Source organism: Hyperolius riggenbachi, chromosome 8 (assembly GCF_040937935.1).
Source record: "Hyperolius riggenbachi isolate aHypRig1 chromosome 8, aHypRig1.pri, whole genome shotgun sequence".
In the NCBI taxonomy this organism is placed as follows: domain Eukaryota; kingdom Metazoa; phylum Chordata; class Amphibia; order Anura; family Hyperoliidae; genus Hyperolius; species Hyperolius riggenbachi.
The window spans coordinates 646,606-674,090 of NC_090653.1; the positions used below are offsets into that span (position 1 = coordinate 646,606).

The window sequence follows — 27,485 nt, forward strand, 5'->3', positions numbered from 1 at the left end:
GAAATGTACACACACAATACGCGTGTAATGCCAGAAATGTACGCACACCACACGCGTGTAATGCCAGAAATGTACGCACACAACACGCGTGTAATGCCAGAAATGTACACACACAACACGCGCGTGTAATGCCAGAAATGTACGTACACAACACGCGTGTAATGCCAGAAATGTACGCACACAACACGCATGTAATGCCAGAAATGTACGCACACAACACGCGTGTAATGCCAGAAATGTACGCACACAACACGCGTGTAATGCCAGAAATGTACGCACACAACACGCGTGTAATGCCAGAAATGTACACACACAACACGCGTGTAATGCCAGAAATGTACGCACACAACACGCGTGTAATGCCAGAAATGTACGCACACACCATGCATGTAATGTCAGAAATGTACGCACACAACACGCGTGTAATGCCAGAAATGTACGCACACAACACGCGTGTAATGCCAGAAATGTACGCACACAACACGCATGTAATGCCAGAAATGTACGCACACAACACGCGTGTAATGCCAGAAATGTGCGCACACCACACGCGTGTAATGCCAGAAATGTACGCACACAACACGCGTGTAATGCCAGAAATGTACACACACAACACGCGTGTAATGCCAGAAATGTACGCGCACACAACACGCAGGTAATGCCAGAAATGTACGCACACAACACGCGTGTAATGCCAGAAATGTACGCACACAACACGCGTGTAATGCCAGAAATGTACGCACACAACACGCGTGTAATGCCAGAAATGTACGCACACAACACGCGTGTAACGCCAGAAATGTGCGCACACAACACGCGTGTAATGCCAGAAATGTACGCACACACCATGCATGTAATGTCAGAAATGTACGCACACAACACGCGTGTAATGCCAGAAATGTACGCACACAACACGCGTGTAATGCCAGAAATGTACGCACACAACACGCATGTAATGCCAGAAATGTACGCACACAACACGCGTGTAATGCCAGAAATGTGCGCACACCACACGCGTGTAATGCCAGAAATGTACGCACACAACACGCGTGTAATGCCAGAAATGTACACACACAACACGCGTGTAATGCCAGAAATGTACGCGCACACAACACGCGTGTAATGCCAGAAATGTACGCACACAACACGCGTGTAATGCCAGAAATGTACGCACACAACACGCGTGTAACGCCAGAAATGTGCGCACACAACACGCGTGTAATGCCAGAAATGTACGCACACACCATGCATGTAATGTCAGAAATGTACGCACACAACACGCGTGTAATGCCAGAAATGTACGCACACAACACGCGTGTAATGCCAGAAATGTACGCACACAACACGCATGTAATGCCAGAAATGTACGCACACAACACGCGTGTAATGCCAGAAATGTGCGCACACCACACGCGTGTAATGCCAGAAATGTACGCACACAACACGCGTGTAATGCCAGAAATGTACACACACAACACGCGTGTAATGCCAGAAATGTACGCGCACACAACACGCAGGTAATGCCAGAAATGTACGCACACAACACGCGTGTAATGCCAGAAATGTACGCACACAACACGCGTGTAATGTTAGAAAGGAATCTGACCCTGCACAACCCTGTCTGTGGCTTGTGCACAGCCCTGTTTACTGAAGGGAAAGCTTCCTGTAGGGTTTATGACTTCAGGTCCTGAGAATGTGGCAGCTTCACCCTGATAAGCATCTCTGAGATTTTCCTCCTGGCCATAAACAAAGAGCACCTGTCTGATTTCTGTCCTGCCTCTCACTCAGCCAGCCAGGAGTCACAGTACAGCTGTACAGCTGGGGCAAAATGGGGCCTAACGGAAGCAAAAATGTGCACTTTCCAGCAGTTCATTGGGCAGCAGATTAATGCAGTGGGTGGAGCCTGCGGTGGCGAATGTACAGCGCTAGCCTAATGTTTCACCTCCCTGGCTTGTTTAGATGGGGGTCAATACAATCAGCTAAGCACTTCAAAGGCAAAACAGGATAATAAGTGTGTAACTAAACACAGCAAAGCCTGTAAAACATAAATATAAAATCAAGGCATCATCAGCTGCAGATCTGTCAAAGTCCTGCCCAGCAGAGTTACCCCTCCTATAGGAAGACCGCAGAGCCCTGACCTGCAGAGTTACCCCTCCTATAGGAAGACCACAGAGTCCTGACCTGCAGAGTTACCCCTCCTATAGGAAGACCGCAGAGTACTGACCTGCAGAGTCACCCCTCCTATAGGAAGACTGCAGAGCCCTGACCTGCAGAGTTACCCCTCCTATAGGAAGACCGCAGAGTCCTGACCTGCAGAGTTACCCCCCCTATAGGAAGACCGCAGAGTCCTGACCTGCAGAGTTACCCTCCTATAGGAAGACTGCAGAGTCCTGACCTGCAGAGTTACCCCTCCTATAGGAAGACCGCAGAGCCCTGACCTGCAGAGTTATCCCTCCTATAGGAAGACCGCAGAGTCCTGACCTGCAGAGTCACCCCTCCTATAGGAAGACCGCAGAGCCCTGACCTGCAGAGTCACCCCTCCTATAGGAAGACCGCAGAGCCCTGACCTGCAGAGTTACCCCTCCTATAGGAAGACCACAGAGCCCTGACCTGCAGAGTTACCCCCCCCTATAGGAAGACTACAGAGCCCTGACCTGCAGAGTTACCCTCCTATAGGAAGTCCACAGAGTCCTGACCTGCAGAGATACCCCTCCTATAGGAAGACCGCAGAGTCCTGACCTGCAGAGTTACCCCTCCTATAGGAAGACTGCAGAGTCCTGACCTGCAGAGTTACCCCTCCTATAGGAAGACTGCAGAGCCCTGACCTGCAGAGTTACTCCTCCTATAGGAAGACTGCAGAGCCCAGACCTGCAGATTTACCCCTCCTATAGGAAGACCGCAGAGTCCTGATCTGCAGAGTTACCCCTCCTATAGGAAGACTGCAGAGCCCTGACCTGCAGAGTCACCCCTCCTATAGGAAGACCGCAGAGCCCTGACCTGCAGAGTTACCCCTCCTATAGGAAGACCACAGAGCCCTGACCTGCAGAGTTACCCCCCCCTATAGGAAGACTACAGAGCCCTGACCTGCAGAGTTACCCTCCTATAGGAAGTCCACAGAGTCCTGACCTGCAGAGATACCCCTCCTATAGGAAGACCGCAGAGTCCTGACCTGCAGATTTACCCCTCCTATAGGAAGACCGCAGAGTCCTGATCTGCAGAGTTACCCCTCCTATAGGAAGACTGCAGAGCCCTGACCTGCAGAGTTACCCCTCCTATAGGAAGACCACAGAGTCCTGACCTGCAGAGTTACCCCCCCTATAGGAAGACCCCAGAGCCCTGACCTGCAGAGATACCCCTCCTATAGGGAGACTGCAGAGTCCTGACCTGCAGAGTTACCCTCCTATAGGAAGTCCACAGAGTCCTGACCTGCAGAGATACCCCTCCTATAGGAAGACCGCAGAGTCCTGACCTGCAGATTTACCCCTCCTATAGGAAGACCGCAGAGTCCTGATCTGCAGAGTTACCCCTCCTATAGGAAGACTGCAGAGCCCTGACCTGCAGAGTTACCCCTCCTATAGGAAGACCACAGAGTCCTGACCTGCAGATTTACCCATCCTATAGGAAGACCGCAGAGTCCTGATCTGCAGAGTTACGCCTCCTATAGGAAGACCGCAGAGCCCAGACCTGCAGAGTTACCCCTCTTATAGGAAGACCGCAGAGCCCTGACCTGTGGAGATACCCCTCCTATAGGAAGACCGCAGAGTCCTGACCTGCAGATTTACCCCTCCTATAGGAAGACCGCAGAGTCCTGATCTGCAGAGTTACCCCTCCTATAGGAAGACCGCAGAGCCCAGACCTGCAGAGTTACCCTCCTATAGGAAGTCCACAGAGTCCTGACCTGCAGAGTTACCCCTCCTATAGGAAGACTGCAGAGCCCTGACCTGCAGAGTTACCCCCAGGGCCGGCCTTTGACCTGAGCGACCGGAGCGGTCGCTCAGGGCGCCGGCTTCCAGGGGGCGCTCCTGGCCGCATACATTATCTGGCTGCTGCTGCAGGCTCCAGATGGGGTCCGTCTCGCTGAGCGTCTTGCTTCGCCCCTTGGTGCCGCTGGGGGCGAAGACCAGCAAACTGCCGCTGTGGGTTTCAGAGCATGCCATGCCTCCCCTCCCGATGCCGCCTCTGCCCCCGCCGCCTGTCCCCGACAGACCTCAGACCGCAGCGACAAAGAGTTGCTGGCTGTGCACGCTATCCACGTTTAATATATTCCAAATGCAGAAGTGACGTCATTGACTTCTGACGTCACTTCCGTATTTGGAGTACATTGAGCGCAGGTAGCGTGCACGGCCTGTGACTCTGCTGTCGCTGCCATCTGAGGTCTGTCAGTCACCATGAGAAGAGCGTGGACAGGCTGCGGGGACCGGTCGCCGCGAGATCTGAGGTCTGTAACAGCCACAACTACCCACCCTGCCCCAGCTGCCCACCCAGCCACAACTACCCACCCTGCCCCAGCTGCCCACCCAGCCACAACTACCCACCCTGCCCCAGCTGCCCACCCAGCCACAACTACCCACGCTGCCCACCCTGCCCCAGCTGCCCACCCAACCACAACTACCCACCCTGCCCCAGCTGCCCACCCTGCCCCAGCTGCCCACCCTGCCCCAGCTGCCCACCCAGCCACAACTACCCACCCTGCCCCAGCTGCCCACCCTGCCCCAGCTGCCCACCCAGCCACAACTACCCACGCTGCCCACCCTGCCCCAGCTGCCCACCCAGCCACAACTACCCACCCTGCCCCAGCTGCCCACCCAGCCACAACTACCCACCCTGCCCCAGCTGCCCACCCTGCCCCAGCTGCCCACCCAGCCACAACTACCCACGCTGCCCACCCTGCCCCAGCTGCCCACCCAACCACAACTACCCACCCTGCCCCAGCTGCCCACCCAGCCACAACTACCCACCCTGCCCCAGCTGCCCACCCTGCCCCAGCTGCCCACCCAGCCACAACTACCCACCCTGCCCCAGCTGCCCACCCTGCCCCAGCTGCCCACCCTGCCACAACTACCCACGCTGCCCACCCTGCCCCAGCTGCCCACCCAGCCACAACTACCCACCCTGCCCCAGCTGCCCACCCAGCCACAACTACCCACCCTGCCCCAGCTGCCCACCCAGCCACAACTACCCACCCTGCCCCTGCTGCCCACCCAGCCACAACTACCCACCCTGCCCCAGCTGCCCACCCAGCCACAACTACCCACGCTGCCCACCCTGCCCCAGCTGCCCACCCAACCACAACTACCCACCCTGCCCCAGCTGCCCACCCAGCCACAACTACCCACCCTGCCCCAGCTGCCCACCCTGCCCCAGCTGCCCACCCAGCCACAACTACCCACCCTGCCGCAGCTGCCCACCCAGCCACAACTACCCACCCTGCCCCAGCTGCCCACCCTGCCCCAGCTGCCCACCCAGCCACAACTACCCACCCTGCCGCAGCTGCCCACCCAGCCACAACTACCCACCCTGCCCCAGCTGCCCACCCTGCCCCAGCTGCCCACCCAGCCACAACTACCCACCCTGCCCCAGCCACAGCTGCCCACCCTGCCCCAGCTGCCCACCCTGCCCCAGCTGCCCACCCAGCCACAACTACCCACGCTGCCCACCCTGCCCCAGCTGCCCACCCAGCCACAACTACCCACCCTGCCCCAGCTGCCCACCCAGCCACAACTACCCACCCTGCCCCAGCTGCCCACCCTGCCCCAGCTGCCCACCCAGCCACAACTACCCACCCTGCCCCAGCTGCCCACCCAGCCACAACTACCCACCCTACCCCAGCTGCCCACCCTGCCCCAGCTGCCCACCCAGCCACAACTACCCACCCTGCCGCAGCTGCCCACCCAGCCACAACTACCCACCCTGCCCCAGCTGCCCACCCTGCCCCAGCTGCCCACCCTGCCCCAGCTGCCCACCCAGCCACAACTACCCACCCTGCCCCAGCTGACCACCCAGCCACAACGGCCCACCCTGCCCCAGCCCCTGCTGCCCACCCTGCCCCAGCTGCCCACCCTGCTCCAGCCACAACTGCCCACCCTGCTCCAGCCACAACTGCCCACCCTGCTCCAGCCACAACTGCCCACCCTGCTTCAGCCACAACTGCCCACCCTGCCCCAGCTGCCCACCCTGCTCCAGCCACAACTGCCCACCCTGCCCCAGCTGCCCACCCTGCCCCAGCTGCCCACCCTGCCCCAGCTGCCCACCCAGCCACAACTACCCACCCTGCCCCAGCTGCCCACCCTGCCCCAGCTGCCCACCCAGCCACAACTACCCACGCTGCCCACCCTGCCCCAGCTGCCCACCCAGCCACAACTACCCACCCTGCCCCAGCTGCCCACCCAGCCACAACTACCCACCCTGCCCCAGCTGCCCACCCAGCCACAACTACCCACGCTGCCCACCCTGCCCCAGCTGCCCACCCAACCACAACTACCCACCCTGCCCCAGCTGCCCACCCAGCCACAACTACCCACCCTGCCCCAGCTGCCCACCCTGCCCCAGCTGCCCACCCAGCCACAACTACCCACCCTGCCCCAGCTGCCCACCCTGCCCCAGCTGCCCACCCAGCCACAACTACCCACGCTGCCCACCCTGCCCCAGCTGCCCACCCAGCCACAACTACCCACCCTGCCCCAGCTGCCCACCCAGCCACAACTACCCACCCTGCCCCAGCTGCCCACCCAGCCACAACTACCCACCCTGCCCCAGCTGCCCACCCAGCCACAACTACCCACCCTGCCCCAGCTGCCCACCCAGCCACAACTACCCACGCTGCCCACCCTGCCCCAGCTGCCCACCCAACCACAACTACCCACCCTGCCCCAGCTGCCCACCCAGCCACAACTACCCACCCTGCCCCAGCTGCCCACCCTGCCCCAGCTGCCCACCCAGCCACAACTACCCACCCTGCCGCAGCTGCCCACCCAGCCACAACTACCCACCCTGCCCCAGCTGCCCACCCTGCCCCAGCTGCCCACCCAGCCACAACTACCCACCCTGCCGCAGCTGCCCACCCAGCCACAACTACCCACCCTGCCCCAGCTGCCCACCCTGCCCCAGCTGCCCACCCAGCCACAACTACCCACCCTGCCCCAGCCACAGCTGCCCACCCTGCCCCAGCTGCCCACCCTGCCCCAGCTGCCCACCCAGCCACAACTACCCACGCTGCCCACCCTGCCCCAGCTGCCCACCCAGCCACAACTACCCACCCTGCCCCAGCTGCCCACCCAGCCACAACTACCCACCCTGCCCCAGCTGCCCACCCTGCCCCAGCTGCCCACCCAGCCACAACTACCCACCCTGCCCCAGCTGCCCACCCAGCCACAACTACCCACCCTGCCCCAGCTGCCCACCCTGCCCCAGCTGCCCACCCAGCCACAACTACCCACCCTGCCGCAGCTGCCCACCCAGCCACAACTACCCACCCTGCCCCAGCTGCCCACCCTGCCCCAGCTGCCCACCCTGCCCCAGCTGCCCACCCAGCCACAACTACCCACCCTGCCCCAGCTGACCACCCAGCCACAACGGCCCACCCTGCCCCAGCCCCTGCTGCCCACCCTGCCCCAGCTGCCCACCCTGCTCCAGCCACAACTGCCCACCCTGCTCCAGCCACAACTGCCCACCCTGCTCCAGCCACAACTGCCCACCCTGCTTCAGCCACAACTGCCCACCCTGCCCCAGCTGCCCACCCTGCTCCAGCCACAACTGCCCACCCTGCCCCAGCTGCCCACCCTGCTCCAGCCACAACTGCCCACCCTGCCCCAGCTGCCCACCCTGCTCCAGCCACAACTGCCCACCCTGCCTCAGCCACAACTGCCCACCCTGCCTCAGCCACAACTGCGCACCCTGCCCTAGCCTCAACTGCCCACCCTGCCCCAGCTGCCCACCCAGCCACAACTGCACACCCAGCCACAACTGCACACCCAGCCACAACTGCCCACCCTGCCTCAGCCACAACTGCCCACCCAGCCACAACTTACCACCTTACCTCAGCCACAACTGCCCACCCTGCCTCAGCCACAACTGCCCACCCTGCCTCAGCCACAACTGCCCACCCAGCCTCAACTGCCCACCCTGCCCCAGCTGCCCACCCAGCCACAACTGCACACCCAGCCACAACTGCACACCCTGCCTCAGCCACAACTGCCCACCCAGCCACAACTGCCCACCCACCTGCCTCAGCCACAACTGCCCGCCCAGCCACAACTGCCCACCCTGCTCCATCCAAAACTGCCCACCCTGCCCCAGCCACAACTGCCCACCCTGCCCCAGCCACAACTGCCCTAACCAGCACCCTGTCCCATCCTGCACACTGCCCTAACCTGCACCCTGCCTTGCACCCAGCCACCAGCCTGCACACTGCCCTAACCTGCACCCAGCAAACACCCTGCACCCAGCTAGCAATTGGGGGTCCGCTATGGCTACCTAACATCTAGGGGCACATTTTTCTACCTACTGATATGTATGGGCACATAGCTATCTAATTATTTTATTTGGTGAACATGGCTGTTTAATTTAGGTATCCAGGGTGGACTTGGCTACTAAATTGTTTTATCTTGAGGCATCTGTCTATGTAATTTGTTTATTGTGAGGTACCTGGCTACTTATTTATTTTATCTGGTTGACTGTTACAGCTTTATTTTTATTGGGCAGCATGTGACTACTTGATGAATTATCTGATGGCATGTGACTACTTGATGAATTACCTGATGGCATGTGACTACTTGATGAATTATCTGATGGCATGTGACGACCTGATGAATTATCTGATGGCATGTGACGACTTGATGAATTACCTGATGGCATGTGACTACTTGATGAATTATCTGATGGCATGTGACTACTTGATGAATTATCTGATGGCATGTGACTGCTTGATGAATTATCTGATGGCATGTGACTACTTGATGAATTACCTGATGGCATGAGACTGCTTGATGAATTATCTGATGGCATGTGACTACTTGATGAATTATCTGATGGCATGAGACTGCTTGATGAATTATCTGATGGCATGTGACTACTTGATGAATTATCTGATGGCATGTGACTGCTTGATGAATTATCTGATGGCATGTGACTACTTGATGAATTACCTGATGGCATGAGACTGCTTGATGAATTATCTGATGGCATGTGACTACTTGATGAATTATCTGATGGCATGTGACTACTTGATGAATTATCTGATGGCATGTGACGACTTGATGAATTATCTGATGGCATGAGACTGCTTGATGAATTATCTGATGGCATGTGACTACTTGATGAATTATCTGATGGCATGTGACTACTTGATGAATTATCTGATGGCATGTGACTACTTGATGAATTATCTGATGGCATGTGACGACTTGATGAATTATCTGATGGCATGAGACTGCTTGATGAATTATCTGATGGCATGTGACTACTTGATGAATTATCTGATGGCATGTGACGACTTGATGAATTATCTGATGGCATGTGACTACTTGATGAATTATCTGATGGCATGTGACTACTTGATGAATTATCTGATGGCATGAGACTGCTTGATGAATTATCTGATGGCATGTGACTACTTGATGAATTATCTGATGGCATGTGACTACTTGATGAATTATCTGATGGCATGTGACGACTTGATGAATTATCTGATGGCATGTGATTACTTGATGAATTATCTGATGGCATGTGACTACTTGATGAATTATCTGATGGCATGCCACGATTTGATGAATTATCTGATGGCATGTGACTACTTGATGAATTATCTGATGGCATGTGACGACCTGATGAATTATCTGATGGCATGTGACGACCTGATGAATTATCTGATGGCATGTGATTACTTGATGAATTATCTGATGGCATGAGACTGCTTGATGAATTATCTGATGGCATGAGACTGCTTGATGAATTATCTGATGGCATGTGACTACTTGATGAATTATCTGATGGCATGTGACGACTTGATGAATTATCTGATGGCGTGTGACGACTTGATGAATTATCTGATGGCATGAGACTGCTTGATGAATTATCAGATGGCATGTGACTACTTGATGAATTATCTGATGGCATGAGACTGCTTGATGAATTATCTGATGGCATGTGACTACTTGATGAATTATCTGATGGCGCTGAGTCTGCTTGATGAATTATCTGATGGCATGAGACTACTTGATGAATTATCTGATGGCATGTGACTACTTGATGAATTATCTGATGGCATGTGACGACTTGATGAATTATCTGATGGCATGTGACGACTTGATGAATTATCTGATGGCATGTGACTACTTGATGAATTATCTGATGGCATGAGACTGCTTGATGAATTATCTGATGGCATGTGACTACTTGATGAATTATCTGATGGCATGAGACTGCTTGATGAATTATCTGATGGCATGAGACTACTTGATGAATTATCAGATGCCATGTGACTGCTTGAGGAATTATCTGATGGCATGTGACTGCTTGATGAATTATCTGATGGCATGTGACTACTTGATGAATTATCTGATGGCGCTGAGTCTGCTTGATGAATTATCAGATGGCATGTGACTGCTTGATGAATTATCTGATGGCATGAGACTGCTTGATGAATTATCTGATGGCATGTGACTACTTGATGAATTATCTGATGGCGCTGAGTCTGCTTGATGAATTATCTGATGGCATGTGACTACTTGATGAATTATCTGATGGCATGTGACTACTTGATGAATTATCTGATGGCATGAGACTACTTGATGAATTATCTGATGGCATGTGACTACTTGATGAATTATCTGATGGCATGTGACGACTTGATGAATTATCTGATGGCATGTGACGACTTGATGAATTATCTGATGGCATGTGACTACTTGATGAATTATCTGATGGCATGAGACTGCTTGATGAATTATCTGATGGCATGAGACTGCTTGATGAATTATCTGATGGCATGTGACTACTTGATGAATTATCTGATGGCATGAGACTGCTTGATGAATTATCTGATGGCATGAGACTACTTGATGAATTATCTGATGGCATGTGACTACTTGATGAATTATCTGATGGCATGTGACTACTTGATGAATTATCTGATGGCATGTGACTACTTGATGAGTTATCAGATGCCATGTGACTGCTTGAGGAATTATCTGATGGCATGTGACTGCTTGATGAGTTATCAGATGCCATGTGACTACTTGATGAATTATCTGATGGCGCTGAGTCTGCAGACTGCTCTGCAGACAGTAAGAATATAAGACCAGCAAAAAGTAAGGCTCCCCAACCTCCCTACGCTAAAGGGGGAATATGCCTATGCTAGATACACTAAAGGCAGCCATACACTGGTCGATGTGCCATCAGATCGACCAGCTGACAGATCCCTATCTGATCGAATCTGATCAGATAGGGATCGTATGGCTGCCTTTACTGCAAACAGATTGTGAATCGATTTCAGCCTGAAACCGATCACAATCTGTTCAGCTGCTCCTGCCGGGCCCCCCCCCCTGCATACATTACCTGATGTGGGCTCCCGGGCGTCTTCTCTGCATCTTCTCAGCGCTGCACCCGCTCCATCCCGGCGCTTCCTGTGTCACTCCGTGACCAGGAAGTTCAAATAGAGCGCCCTCTATTTGAACTTCCTGGGTCACTGCAGTGACCCAGGAAGCGCCGGGATGGAGCGGGTGCAGCGCTGAGAAGATGCAGAGAAGACGCCCGGGAGCCCACATCAGGAAATGTATTTTTCATCGGATCGGCCGCCGCTAGCGACGCACACTTTACCCGCGGGCGATCGAGGGTAATTTCCCGCACGGCGCGATCGACGGACCGATCCGATTTCGGGAGGAAATCGGATAGTCGGCGGCGTTTACCGCGAACGATTGGCAGCAGATTCGATCCCAGGATCGAATCTGCTGTCGAAACGGCCAGGAATCGGGCCAGTGTATGGCCACCTTAAGAGGGGAGGGGGGGGGGATCGGCTGCCTAAATACACTAAAAGGGATCTGTAACTGCAAGACTAGTAGCCTAAGCCTATATGCACTAAGGGGGATCTGCCTATATATGCAAGACTAGTAGCCTATATACACTAAGGGGGGGATCTGCCTATTATATGCACGCAATGCGATGGGGATGAATGGGGGGGCGCCAAAATCTGGTTACGCTCAGGGCGCTGAAAAACCTAAGGCCGGCCCTGGTTACCCCTCCTATAGGAAGACCACAGAGTCCTGACCTGCAGATTTACCCCTCCTATAGGAAGACCGCAGAGCCCTGACCTGTGGAGTTACCCCTCCTATAGGAAGACCGCAGAGTCCTGACCTGCAGAGTTACCACTCCTATAGGAAGACCACAGAGTCCTGACCTGCTGAGATACCCCTCCTATAGGAAGAGACCACAGAGCCCTGACCTGCAGAGTTACCCCTCCTATAGGAAGACTGCAGAGTCCTGACCTGCAGAGCCCTCCTATAGGAAGACTGCAGAGCCCTGACCTGCAGAGTTACCCCCCCTATAGGAAGACTACAGAGCCCTGACCTGCAGAGTTACCCTCCTATAGGAAGTCCACAGAGTCCTGACCTGCAGAGATACCCCTCCTATAGGAAGACCCCAGAGTCCTGACCTGCAGAGTTACCCCTCCTATAGGAAGACCACAGAGCCCTGACCTGCAGAGTTACCCTCCTATAGGAAGACTGCAGAGCCCTGACCTGCAGAGTTACCCCTCCTATAGGAAGACCACAGAGTCCTGACCTGCAGAGTTACCCCTCCTATAGGAAGACCACAGAGTCCTGACCTGCAGAGTTACCCCTCCTATAGGAAGACCGCAGAGCCCTGACCTGCAGAGTTACCCCCCCCCCCCCCCTATAGGAAGACCGCAGAGCCCTGACCTGCAGAGTTACCTCTCCTTTATGAAGACTGCAGAGCCCTGACCTGCAGAGTTACCCCTCCTATAGGAAGACTGCAGAGTCCTGACCTGCAGAGTTACCCCCCCTATAGGAAGACCGCAGAGTCCTGACCTGCAGAGTTACCCCTCCTATAGGAAGACCGCAGAGTCCTGACCTGCAGAGTTACCCCCCCCCCCCCTATAGGAAGACCGCAGAGCCCTGACCTGCAGAGTTACCCCTCCTATAGGAAGACCACAGAGACCTGACCTGCAGAGTTACCCCTCCTATAGGAAGACCACAGAGCCCTGACCTGCAGAGTTACCCCTCCTATAGAAAGACTGCAGAGCCCTGACCTGCAGAGTTACCCCTCCTATAGGAAGACTGCAGAGTCCTGACCTGCAGAGCCCTCCTATAGGAAGACCACAGAGCCCTGACCTGCAGAGTTACCCCTCCTATAGGAAGACCACAGAGCCCTGACCTGCAGAGTTACCCCTCCTATAGAAAGACTGCAGAGTCCTGACCTGCAGAGTTACCCCTCCCATAGGAAGACCGCAGAGTCCTGACCTGCAGAGTTACCCCTCCTATAGGAAGACAGCAGAGTCCTGACCTGCAGAGTTACCACTCCTATAGGAAGACCACAGAGTCCTGACCTGCAGAGCCCTCCTATAGGAAGACCACAGAGCCCTGACCTGCAGAGTTACCCCTCCTATAGGAAGACCACAGAGCCCTGACCTGCAGAGTTACCCCTCCTATAGAAAGACTGCAGAGTCCTGACCTGCAGAGTTACCCCTCCCATAGGAAGACCGCAGAGTCCTGACCTGCAGAGTTACCCCTCCTATAGGAAGACAGCAGAGTCCTGACCTGCAGAGTTACCACTCCTATAGGAAGACCACAGAGTCCTGACCTGCAGAGCCCTCCTATAGGAAGACCACAGAGCCCTGACCTGCAGAGTTACCCCTCCTATAGGAAGACCACAGAGCCCTGACCTGCAGAGTTACCCCTCCTATAGAAAGACTGCAGAGCCCTGACCTGCAGAGTTACCCCTCCTATAGGAAGACTGCAGAGTCCTGACCTGCAGAGCCCTCCTATAGGAAGACCACAGAGCCCTGACCTGCAGAGTTACCCCTCCTATAGGAAGACCACAGAGCCCTGACCTGCAGAGTTACCCCTCCTATAGAAAGACTGCAGAGTCCTGACCTGCAGAGTTACCCCTCCCATAGGAAGACCGCAGAGTCCTGACCTGCAGAGTTACCCCTCCTATAGGAAGACAGCAGAGTCCTGACCTGCAGAGTTACCACTCCTATAGGAAGACCACAGAGTCCTGACCTGCAGAGCCCTCCTATAGGAAGACCACAGAGCCCTGACCTGCAGAGTTACCCCTCCTATAGGAAGACCACAGAGCCCTGACCTGCAGAGTTACCCCTCCTATAGGAAGACTGCAGAGCCCTGACCTGCAGAGTTACCCCTCCTATAGGAAGACCGCAGAGTCCTGACCTGCAGATTTACCCCTCCTATAGGAAGACTGCAGAGCTCTGACCTGCAGAGTTACCCCTCCTATAGGAAGAGTGCAGAGTCCTGACCTGCAGAGTTACCTCTCCTATAGGAAGACTGCAGAGTCCTGACCTGCAGAGATACCCCTCCTATAGGAAGACTGCAGAGCCCTGACCTGCAGAGTTACCCCTCCTATAGGAAGACCACAGAGTCCTGACCTGCAGAGTTACCCCTCCTATAGGAAGACCACAGAGTCCTGACCTGCAGAGTTACCCCTCCTATAGGAAGACCACAGAGCCCTGACCTGCAGAGTTACCCCTCCTATAGGAAGACCACAGAGCCCTGACCTGCAGAGTTACCCTCCTATAGGAAGACCGCGGAGTCCTGACCTGCAGAGTTACCCCTCCTATAGGAAGACCACAGAGCCCTGACCTGCAGAGTTACCTCTCCTATAGGAAGACTGCAGAGTCCTGACCTGCAGAGTTACCCCTCCTATAGGAAGACTGCAGAGCCCTGACCTGCAGAGTTACCCTCCTATAAGAAGACCGCAGAGTCCTGACCTGCAGAGTTACCCCTCTTATAGGAAGACCGCAGAGCCCTGACCTGCAGAGTTACCCCTCCTATAGGAAGACAGCAGAGTCCTGACCTGCAGAGTTACCCCTCCCATAGGAAGACCGCAGAGTCCTGACCTGCAGAGTTACCCCTCCTATAGGAAGACTGCAGAGCCCTGACCTGCAGAGTTACCCTCCTATAGGAAGACCGCAGAGTCCTGACCTGCAGAGTTACCCCTCTTATAGGAAGACCGCAGAGCCCTGACCTGCAGAGTTACCCCTCCTATAGGAAGACAGCAGAGTCCTGACCTGCAGAGTTACCCCTCCCATAGGAAGACCGCAGAGTCCTGACCTGCAGAGTTACCCCTCCTATAGGAAGACCGCAGAGTCCTGACCAGCAGAGTTACCCCTCCTATAGGAAGACCACAGAGCCCTGACCAGCAGAGTTACCCCTCCTATAGGAAGACTGCAGAGCCCTGACCAGCAGAGTTACCCCTCCTATAGAAAGACTGCAGAGCCCTGACCTGCAGAGTTACCTCTCCTATAGGAAGACTGCAGAGTCCTGACCTGCAGAGAGTTACCCCCCCCCCCCCCCCTATAGGAAGACAGCAGAGCCCTGACCTGCAGAGTTACCCCTCCTATAGGAAGACCGCAGAGCCCTGACCTGCAGAGATACCCCTCCTATAGGAAGACTACAGAGCCCTGACCTACAGAGTTACCCCTCCTATAGGAAGACCACAGAGCCCTGACTTGCAGAGTTACCCCTCCTATAGGAAGACCGCAGAGCCCTGACCTGCAGAGTTACCCCCCCTATAGGAAGACCGCAGAGACCAGACCTGCAGAGTTACCCTCCTATAGGAAGACTGCAGAGCCCTGACCTGCAGAGTTACCCCTCCTATAGGAAGACTGCAGAGTCCTGACCTGCAGAGAGTTACCCCCCCCCCCCCCCTATAGGAAGACCACAGAGCCCTGACCTGCAGAGTTACCCCTCCTATAGGAAGACCGCAGAGCCCTGACCTGCAGAGATACCCCTCCTATAGGAAGACCGCAGAGCCCTGACCTGCAGAGTTACCCCTCCTATAGGAAGACTACAGAGCCCTGACCCACAGAGTTACCCCTCCTATAGGAAGACCACAGAGCCCTGACCTGCAGAGTTACCCCTCCTATAGGAAGACCGCAGAGCCCTGACCTGCAGAGTTACCCCCCCTATAGGAAGACCGCAGAGACCAGACCTGCAGAGTTACCCCTCCTATAGGAAGACTGCAGAGTCCTGACCTGCAAAGTTACCCCCCCCCTATAGGAAGACCGCAGAGACCAGACCTGCAGAGTTACCCCTCCTATAGGAAGACCGCAGAGCCCTGACCTGCAGAGTTACCCTCCTATAGGAAGACTGCAGAGTCCTGACCTGCAGAGTTACTCCTCCTATAGGAAGACCGCAGAGTCCTGACCTGCAGAGTTACCCTCCTATAGGAAGACTGCAGAGCCCTGACCTGCAGAGTTACCCCTCCTATAGGAAGACTGCAGAGTCCTGACCTGCAGAGTTACCCCTCCTATAGGAAGACTGCAGAGTCCTGACCTGCAGAGTTACCCCTCCTATAGGAAGACCGCAGAGCCCTGACCTGCAGAGTTACCCCTCCTAGAGGAAGACCACAGAGCCCTGACCTGCAGAGTTACCCCTCCTATAGGAAGACTGCAGAGTCCTGACTTGCAGAGTTACCCCTCCCATAGGAAGACCACAGAGCCCTGACCTGCAGAGTTACCCCTCCTATAGGAAGACTGCAGAGTCCTGACCTGCAGAGTTACCCCTCCTATAGGAAGACCACAGAGTCCTGACCTGCAGAGTTACCCCTCCTATAGGAAGACCGCAGAGTCCTGACCTGCAGAGTTACCTCTCCTATAGGAAGACCGCAGAGTCCTGACCTGCAGAGTTACCCCTCCTATAGGAAGACCGCAGAGTCCTGACCTACAGAGTTACTCCTCCTATAGGAAGACCGCAGAGTCCTGACCTGCAGAGTTACCCCTCCCATAGGAAGACTGCAGAGTCCTGACCTGCAGAGATACCCCTCCTATAGGAAGACCACAGAGTCCTGACCTGCAGAGTTACCCCTCCTATAGGAAGACTGCAGAGTCCTGACCTGCAGAGTTACCCCTCCTATAGGAAGTCCTGACGTGAAGTCTGCACACATGAAGTTTACTATCTTCTTGTGAATACTCTGCAGGGACTCTTAGCATGAAGTAAGGCTGCCAGTAATTATTACACCTATTAACCCGAATCGAGCGAGCCAAGAGCTGAATTACGCAGGTGGCATTAAACAAACGTGCCTGTGACATCACATCATAGGAAGATAAATAGAGACGATGCTGGCTGAATAAAATATTCACCACACAACCCTGGCCGCAGCCCCGTCACCTGACTTCCTGTTATATCGTTTCCTGGGAAGCCATCGTGAAAACAGACGCATTGTTCTGTCAGGTGTGACGCTCTGCTGAAATGTTACACTAATCAGATTGGCGACAATAGCCTAAGGGGCGTGGCTTACCCCAGGTGAGCGCAGTAGTTATACCTGCAGAGCCCGAGGCACTCACAGAGGAAGGAGCCAGCAATGCAGATGGGGGAACTGGGTTTCCTTCACAACAGAATTCATTTATTAAACTATTCTTTACTTAACATATTTTTCACCGTATAAGACGCTTCGGAATATAAGATGCACTCAAGTCTAGAGGGCAATAACCAGGGGGAAAAATGTATAGTAAACCTGGTGCATCTATATACAGGAGCGTCTTGTAGATATTCTCCCCAATGGATGTCCTCCAGTGTCTCCATGTGTCCTCAGGTGTCCTGTGTTGTACCCTCCCCCTTGTAATTCCTGCAGGGGCGTGTGTGTGTGTGGTGTGTATGGTGTGTGTATGGTGTGTGTGTGTGTGTGTGTGTGTGTGTGTGTGTGTGTGTGTGTGTGTGTGTGTGTGTGTGTGTGTGTGTGTGTGTGTGTGTGTGTGTGTGTGTGTGTGTGTGTGTGTGTGTGTGTGTGTGTGTGTGTGTGTGTGTGTGTGTGTGTGTGTGTGTGTGTGTGTGTGTGTGTGTAAGTGGTGTGTGTGGTGTGTGTGTGTGTAAGTGGTGTGTGTGGTGTGTGTGGTGTGTGTGTTGTGTGTGGTGTGTGTGGTGTGTGTGGTGTGTGTGGTGTGTGTGGTGTGGTGTGTGGTGTGTGTGTGGTGTGTGTGTGGTGTGTGTGTGGTGTGTGGTGTGTGTGTGTGTGTGTGGTGTGGTGTGTGGTGTGTGGTGTGTGGTGTGTGGTGTGTGGTGTGTGGTGTGTGGTGTGTGGTGTGTGGTGTGTGGTGTGGGGTGTGGGGTGTGGGGTGTGGGGTGTGGGGTGTGTGGTGTGGTGTGTGTGGTGTGTGTGGTGTGTGTGGTGTGTGTGGTGTGTGTGGTGTGTGGTGTGTGGTGTGTGTGTGGTGTGTGTGTGGTGTGTGTGTGGTGTGTGTGTGGTGTGTGTGTGGTGTGGTGTGTGTGGTGTGCGTGTGGTGTGTGGTGTGTGGTGTGTGGTGTGTGGTGTGTGTGTGTGGTGTGGTGTGTGTGTTGTGTGGTGTGTGGTGTGTGTGTGGTGTGTGGTGTGTGGTGTGTGGTGTGTGGTGTGTGGTGTGCGTGTGGTGTGCGTGTGGTGTGTGGTGTGTGGTGTGTGTGTGGTGTGTGGTGTGTGGTGTGTGGTGTGTGGTGTGTGTGTGGTGTGGTGTGCGTGTGGTGTGGTGTGCGTGTGGTGTGTGTGTGGTGTGTGGTGTGTGTGTGGTGTGTGGTGTGTGGTGTGTGGTGTGTGGTGTGTGGTGTGTGTGTGGTGTGTGGTGTGTGGTGTGTGGTGTGTGGTGTGTGTGTGGTGTGTGGTGTGTGGTGTGTGTGTGGTGTGTGTGTGGTGTGTGGTGTGTGGTGTGTGGTGTGTGGTGTGTGGTGTGTGGTGTGTGGTGTGTGGTGTGTGGTGTGTGGTGTGTGTGTGGTGTGTGTGTGGTGTGTGTGTGTGTGGTGTGTGTGTGTGTGGTGTGTGTGGTGTGTGTGGTGTGTGTGTGTGTGGTGTGTGGTGTGTGGTGTGTGGTGTGTGGTGTGTGTGTGGTGTGTGGTGTGTGGTGTGTGGTGTGTGTGTGGTGTGTGTGTGGTGTGTGGTATGTGGTGTGTGGTGTGTGGTGTGTGGTGTGTGGTGTGTGTGTGGTGTGTGTGTGGTGTGTGGTGTGTGGTGTGTGGTGTGTGGTGTGTGGTGTGTGGTGTGTGGTGTGTGGTGTGTGGTGTGTGGTGTGTGGTGTGTGGTGTGTGTGTGGTGTGTGTGTGGTGTGTGTGTGTGTGGTGTGTGTGTGTGTGGTGTGTGTGGTGTGTGTGTGTGTGGTGTGTATGGTGTGTGTGTGTGTGTATGGTGTGTGTGTGTGTGTGTGTGTGTGTGTGTGTGTGTGTGTGTGTGTGTGTGGTGTGTGTGTGGTGTGTGTGTGGTGTGTGGTGTGTGTGTGGTGTGTGTGTGGTGTGTGTGTGTGTGTGTGGTGTGTGGTGTGTGGTGTGTGGTGTGTGGTGTGTGTATATGGTGTGTGTGGTGTGTGTGTGGTGTGTGTGTGGTGTGTGTGTGGTGTGTGTGTGTGTGGTGTGTGTGTGGTGTGTGTGTGTGTGGTGTGTGTGTGTGTGGTGTGTGTGTGTGGTGTGTGTGTGGTGTGGTGTGTGGTGTGGTGTGTGTGGTGTGTGTGGTGTGTGTGGTGTGTGTGTGGTGTGTGTGGTGTGTGTGGTGTGTGTGGTGTGTGTGGTGTGTGGTGTGTGGTGTGTGGTGTGTGGTGTGTGGTGTGTGTGTGTGTGTGTGTGTGTGTGTGTGTGTGTGTGTGTGTGTGTGTGTGTGTGTGTGTGTGTGTGTGTGTGTGTGTGTGTGTATGGTGTGTGTGTGTGTATGGTGTGTGTGTGTGTATGGTGTGTGTGTATGGTGTGTGTGTATGGTGTGTGTGTGTATGGTGTGTGTGTGTGTATGGTGTGTGTGTATGGTGTGTGTGTATGGTGTGTGTGTATGGTGTGTGTGTATGGTGTGTGTGTGTGTATGGTGTGTGTGTATGGTGTGTGTGTGTGTGTGTGTGTGTGTATGTATGGTGTGTGTGTATGGTGTGTGTGTGTGTGTGTGGTGTGTGTGTGTGTGTGTGTGTGTGTGTGTATGGTGTGTGTGTGTGTGTATGGTGTGTGTGTGTGTGTGTGTGTGTGTGTGTATGGTGTGTGTATGGTGTGTGTGTGTGTATGGTGTGTGTATGGTGTGTGTGTGTGTGTGTGTGTGTGTGTGTGTGTGTGTGTGTGTGTGTGTGTGTGTGTGTGTGTGTGTGTGTGTGTGTGTGTGTGTGTGTGGTGTGTGTGTGTGTATGTGTGTGTGTATGGTGTGTGTATGGTGTGTATGGTGTGTGTGTGTGTATGGTGTGTGTATGGTGTGTGTGTGTGTGTGTATGGTGTGTGTGTGTATGGTGTGTGTGTGTGTGTATGGTGTGTGTGTGTGTGTATGGTGTGTGTGTGTGTGTGTGTGTGTGTATGGTGTGTGTGTGTGTGTGTATGGTGTGTGTGTGTGTGTGTGGTGTGTGTATGGTGTGTGGTGTATGGTGTGTGTGTGTATGGTGTGTGGTGTATGGTGTGTGGTGTGTGGTGTGTATGGTGTGTGTGTGTGTGTGTGTGTATGGTGTGTGGTGTATGGTGTGTGTGTATGGTGTGTGTGTGTATGGTGTGTGGTGTGTGTGTAGCCCGCATGCGTCCCTGGCTCCCCTCGTGTGCTCCTCTGCCCGCTTGTGTGCGCGCCCCCCCCAGTATCAGCATAGCGACATCAGTGCTACTATACCAGCGGCTCCCGGGATCGCAGACCTGGTCTCCTGTCTCGCCGTCTCTCTAGTGATGGCTTCTGCAGTACGCGTCATCAGCAGACGCCATCACTAGAGAGATGTTTTACCTCACACACACCTGTGCTTTCCGTAAATACATAAACATGACCAAAACCTGCTAAGTGTTTAACCACTCTACCACCGCCTAACGCCGATCGAAAGAAAGCTCTGTTGGTGGCATATTCGTGTGCCAAGTTGTATGGCCGTGCAGCACATTGTTAAAGCTGCAGTGTGCTGAATTGTAAAATGGCCTGGTCACTAGAGGGGTGTAAGCCTGCGGTCTTCAAGCAGCTAAGGCTCTGTGGGTGAGGTTGCTGCTTGGATTGCATCATCTCCCCAGTTCAGATAGCAAGGCTGCATGGCACAGATTAAATCCTTCTGAAATGTTTGCACCTCATAGCACAGTCTGTGGGCAGAAAGCTGGCACATCCAATACAATTCTTTATTCACTTTGGATAAAAACAGTCAATGTTTCGGAACCACGTAGAGCCCCTTTATCAAGGCAAAATATGTCTTTTGCAATGAAAAGGCTCCTGTTGGAGAAACTGGGGAGAAGAATCCTCTAAAGACTCACAGACGTGATGGAATCTGCTGCCGGCAGGACAATACAAACCTACAGAGGAAGTGGCTGGAGTCTGGGCTCCTGGCACATTCAAGTGATTTGTTTGTTGTCAGCTGATCAGACAACAAGTGATTGCTGTAAGGAGTGTCTGGGCGAGGCTTTAGCACCCGGCAGAGGAATTTATGTTATGCTTTGGCTGAAGCGACCATCCGAGCCGGTCACCCGTCAGACAGGTTTTCCCAGGAAGGGAAATTAGACTGATAAATACACAGAAGGAAAGCCACGTGGGATGTATGGAATGCCAGTAAAGCTCCAGCCAGGCAGCCATCTTTCCACCTCAGTCTTCCTGCAGACGGATTGTCCATCTGCTGATCTCTCTTCCCAGAATGCTCTGCAGCTATGGCGCTACTGCAATGGGCGCAATATGGCGCTCTTCACTACCATCCCACCGGCCTTCTCTCACAAGAATCTCAGAAACACGATCACTGCGCTCCTTCCTAACCGACAACCGTCTGATAACGATTTCACAAGTCACTGCACCACTTCATAACCGACAAACGTCTGAAAACGATTTCACACGTCACTGCGCCACTTCATAGCTGACAAATGTCTGAAAACTATTTCACACGTCACTGCGCCACTTCCTAACCGACAAACGTCTGATAACGATTTCACAAGTCACTGCGCCACTTCATAACCGACAAATGTCTGATAACGATTTCACAAGTCACTGCGCCACTTCATAACCGACAAATGTCTGATAACGATTTCACACGTCACTGCACCACTTCCTAACCGACAAATGTCTGATAACGATTTCACAAGTCACTGCGCCACTTCATAACCGACAAATGTCTGATAACGATTTCACACGTCACTGCACCACTTCCTAACCGACAAATGTCTGATAACGATTTCACAAGTCACTGCGCCACTTCATAACCGACAAATGTCTGATAACTATTTCACAAGTCACTGCGCCACTTCCTAACCGACAAATGTCTGATAACGATTTCACATGTCACTGCGCCACTTCATAACCGACAAACGTCTGATAACAATTTCACAAGTCACTGCGCCACTTCCTAACCGACAAATGTCTGATAACGATTTCACATGTCACTGCGCCACTTCATAACCGACAAACGTCTGATAACAATTTCGCAAGTCACTGCGCCACTTCCTAACCGACAAATGTCTGATAACAATTTCATACGTCACTGCACCACTTCCTAACCGACAAATGTCTGATAACGATTTCATACGTCACTGCACCACTTCCTAACCGACAAATGTCTGATAACGATTTCACATGTCACTGCGCCACTTCATAACCGACAAATGTCTGATAACAATTTCACACGTCACTGCACCACTTCCTAACCGACAAATGTCTGATAACGATTTCACATGTCACTGCGCCACTTCATAACCGACAAATGTCTGATAACAATTTCATACGTCACTGCACCACTTCCTAACCGACAAATGTCTGATAACGATTTCACATGTCACTGCGCCACTTCATAACCGACAAATGTCTGATAACGATTTCACATGTCACTGCGCCACTTCATAACCGACAAATGTCTGATAACAATTTCATACGTCACTGCACCACTTCCTAACCGACAAATGTCTGATAACGATTTCATACGTCACTGCACCACTTCCTAACCGACAAATGTCTGATAACGATTTCACATGTCACTGCGCCACTTCATAACCGACAAATGTCTGATAACAATTTCACACGTCACTGCACCACTTCCTAACCGACAAATGTCTGATAACGATTTCACATGTCACTGCGCCACTTCATAACCGACAAATGTCTGATAACAATTTCATACGTCACTGCACCACTTCCTAACCGACAAATGTCTGATAACGATTTCACATGTCACTGCGCCACTTCATAACCGACAAATGTCTGATAACGATTTCACATGTCACTGCGCCACTTCATAACCGACAAATGTCTGATAACAATTTCATACGTCACTGCACCACTTCCTAACCGACAAATGTCTGATAACAATTTCATACGTCACTGCACCACTTCATAACCGACAAATGTCTGATAATGATTTCACATGTCACTGCGCCACTTCATAACCGACAAATGTCTGATAACAATTTCATACGTCACTGCGCCACTTCATAACCGACAAATGTCTGATAATGATTTCACATGTCACTGCGCCACTTCATAACCGACAAATGTCTGATAACAATTTCACAAGTCACTGCACCACTTCCTAACCGACAAATGTCTGATAACGATTTCACAAGTCACTGCGCCACTTCATAACCGACAAAGGTCTGATAATGATTTCACAAGTCACTGCGCCACTTCATAAACCTCAAGCCATTCGACAACGTTTTCACGTGTCTCTAGAACAAATCAGCCAACCCGCAGAGGACTAAAAACTCTGACACAGTAAAGCCTGTTTGCTGAGGTAGAATTAATCCCGCCTGTCATTTCAAGAACACCCAAACAAACCTGTTCACACCCTGTAACCGTATTCCTGCTACTTGCCAAGTACAGCAGCAACTGCTCTGAAAAGTACAACCTCAAGCAACAAGAAAGAGTACACACAGGAGGCAGCTCTGACTCATTCACTCCACACCTCTAAAGCATGCTCCTAAATTCACTGGTTTCACCCCAGGATTGGCCTTAGACTATAGGTCTGAACAGGGGCGTACCTAGAAATCACTGGACCCCCCCTGCGAAAATGCGGGTGCCCCCCCATAGGCACCAAATAATCATTATGGGGCAGCGTTTCACCAGAAAATAATCGCTATGTGGGCAGCAGACACCAAAAAATCGTAACGTGGGCAGCAGTCACCAGAAAAATCATACAGTGGGCAGCAGACACCAGAAAATCCTAATGTGGGCAGCAGGCACCTGAAAATCCCAATGTGGGCAGCAGTCACCAGGAAAATCGTAATGTGGGCAGCAGACACCTGAAAATCGTAATGTGGGCAGCAGACACCAGAAAATCGTAATGTGGGCAGCAGACACCTGAAAATCCTAATGTGGGCAGCAGGCACCTGAAAATCCCAATGTGGGCAGCAGTCACCAGGAAAATCGTAATGTGGGCAGCAGACACCTGAAAATCGTAATGTGGGCAGCAGACACCAGAAAATCGTAATGTGGGCAGCAGACACCTGAAAATCGTAATGTGGGCAGCAGACACCTGAAAATCATAATGTGGGCAGCAGACACCAGAAAATCGCAATGTGGGCAGCAAACACCAGAAAATCATAATGTGGGCAGCAGACACCTGAAAATCGTAATGTGGGCAGCAGACACCAGAAAATCGCAATGTGGGCAGCAGTCACCAGAAAATCGTAATGTGGGCAGCAGTCACCAGAAAATCGTAATGTGGGCAGCAGTCACCAGAAAATCGTAATGTGGGCAGCAGTCACCAGAAAATCGTAATGTGGGCAGCAGACACCAGAAAATCGTAATGTGGGCAGCAGTTACCAGAAAATCACGATGTGGGCAGCAGACACCAGAAAATCGTAATGTGGGCAGCAGACACCAGAAAATTGTAATGTGGGCAGCAGACACCAGAAAATCGCAATGTGGGCAGCAGTGACCAGAAAATTGCAATGTGGGCAGCAGTTACCAGAAAATTGCAATGTGGGCAGCAGTCACCAGAAAATCGTAATGTGGGCAGCAGTCACCAGAAAATCGTAATGTGGGCAGCAGTCACCAGAAAATTGCAATGTGGGCAGCAGACACCATAAAATCGTAATGTGGGCAGCAGACACCAGAAAATCGTAATGTGGGCAGCAGTTACCAGAAAATCACAATGTGGGCAGCAGGCACCAGAAAAATCGCAATGTGGGCAACAATGAAGATTCTTAGGGCCCCTCATGGTCTTTCATGCCCCCTTATTCTGCACAGTGACACCACACAACACTCCAGTGGGGATACAGAGGTTGCGACCGCACTGGGGCCCTTGGGTCAGAGGAGCCCTCCCTCAACCATAGTATTAGTTTTGTGTCGGTCCTGTGCAGGTAACAATCACCTCTATAAGTAATGATAAAACTGTTACCAATCCCTTTCTTGCACCTCTGACACTGTGCCTGTGCTTGGCAGGTTTTGCTGCCATATCAATTGTTCTGTATCCAATCCAATGCCTTGGGGGTCCCAATGTAAAACTTGCACTGGGGCCCATAGCTCCTTACTCATAGCACATGGTGGATGTCCTAGAACTGCCAAAGTGTGGAAGAGTTTCTTCAGCTCCTGGCAACAGTGAAGAGGGTAGAGGAGCGGAGCTGCCAGGAGAGGGGAAGACGGCAGGAGAGGGGAAGACGGCAGGAGAGGGGAAGACGGCAGGAGAAGCCAGACAGCAGGAGAGGGGCAGGTGGCAGGAGAGGGGCAGATGGCAGGAGAGGGGCGGAGCTGCCAGGAGAGCCGCAGACGGCAGGCAGGAGAGGCGCAGACGGCAGGCAGCAGGCAGGAGAGGCGCAGACAGCAGGCAGGAGAGGGGAAGGCACCTGGGTGCAAGATCAAGGGTCGGACAAGGAAAAAGTCAGTGTCCGACCGCAGAGCCGGATTAAGGCTAAATGGGGCCCTAAGCAAAGTAACTGATTTGGGCCCCCCCATCGTGTCGTAATAGAATCAGAAGATGCAGCTGCACAGCAACATGCCACACACCCCGGGGCAGCCGAGCTACTGGTTGCTATGGACAACAGCCCGCTTTCCTCTGTGGGTGCACAATGCAGGGAATAGCAGCGGCAAAATGCAGAGTGAGAGATGAATGGCTGGGACATTTGCACTCAGGGGCTGGGGCACCCCTGTGAAGAGGGCGCCAGATATCACAGCAGCAGCACTTTCCCCTGCATCTCCTGCCTGGCAATAGCAGAAAGCTCTGGACACCGCCAAACCGGAAGCCGTTCCCCAGACAGAATTACATAACCACCCCCACCACCGAACGACCGATTTCCTCCCAAACTAGACAGCCACCATGCAGCCTCCATCCCAGTGAATACGATAGTCCAGCAGAGAAGGCAGCTGCAGTGGGGGAGAATGACAGCACCAGATGAATCACATTCACCTATTGTTATCCAAGCAATAGAGGTCCCGTCATCCGGAGCCCATCTGTCTCCTCTAGAGTGCTGCCGCTCTGTTACTACTACTATTACTACTGCCTACTTCCTGTCTGATCTGAGAATCAGGAAGTTCAGAGCGAGCGGCTGCACTGTAGAAGAGACAGATGGGTTTCAGATGACGGGATCTCTATTGCTTGGATCATGGATAGGTGAGTGAGCGTTTGCCATCTGCTGCTATCATTCTTGCTGCAGCTGTGGTTCTCTGTGGGAAGGGAGGGTGGAGTGGGCAGCGGCAGAGCGCACAGTAGCAGGAGGGGGACCCAGGAGGAGAGCCTGGCTCTGAAGACAATCAGCAGCGCACGGCATCATTTGACAAGACAAGACAAATAACATTTTTATCGCGCTTTTCTCCTGGCGGACTCAAAGCGCCAGAGCTGCAGCCACTAGGACGTGCCCTATAGGCAGTAGCAGTGTTAAAGAGACTTGCCTAAGGTCTCCTACTGAATAGGTGCTGGCTTACTGAACAGGCAGAGCCGAGATTCGAACCCTGGTCTCCTGTGTCAGAGGCAGAGCCCTTAAAGGGACTCCGAGCAGTGCCTGTGGGTATGCCTTTAAGCATACCAACAACTAATTAATTACATCCTCACACCTACCAGCATGATGTTTGTAGTTATATCCCCCTGGGTTCCTTATATTTCATTGCATTGTGCAGAATCGAGCTGCCGACTTTGGAGAAAAGTCGTCCTGTGTAATACAATGTAACTATGGAAAGATGCATATCAGTTTGAAGCTCTCTTTCTCCTCTTTCCAATGGTAGATAAACTGCCACCCTACGCCTTTTAGTTTTCGCTATTTACGCGATCGAAATTGCCGTGGCCGCAATTTCGATCACGAAAATAGCGAAAACTAAAAGGCATGGGGCGGCGGTTTATATATCATTGGAAAGAGGAGAAAGAGAGCTTTAAAATGATATGCATCTTTCCATAGTTATTGCACTGCTCAGAATCCCTTTAACCATTTTACCATCCAGCCACCGCTGAC

The 27,485-nt window shown here is 53.1% G+C and overlaps 1 protein-coding gene across 3 annotated transcripts in view; it reads right to left on the reverse strand.

Moving 5' to 3' along the window:
* Positions 1–27,485, reverse strand: part of SYTL4 (synaptotagmin like 4) — a 358,613-nt gene that overhangs the window by 285,106 nt on the left and 46,022 nt on the right. The window contains exon 1 of one of the 3 annotated variants that reach the window (XM_068249963.1): positions 17,361–17,439. The exons of the other annotated variants lie outside the window; for them this stretch is intronic. The gene's annotated coding sequence lies outside the window, so the exon portion shown is untranslated. Of the gene's footprint in view, positions 1–17,360; positions 17,440–27,485 lie in introns of those variants that run through there. 3 annotated transcript variants of the gene reach the window in all.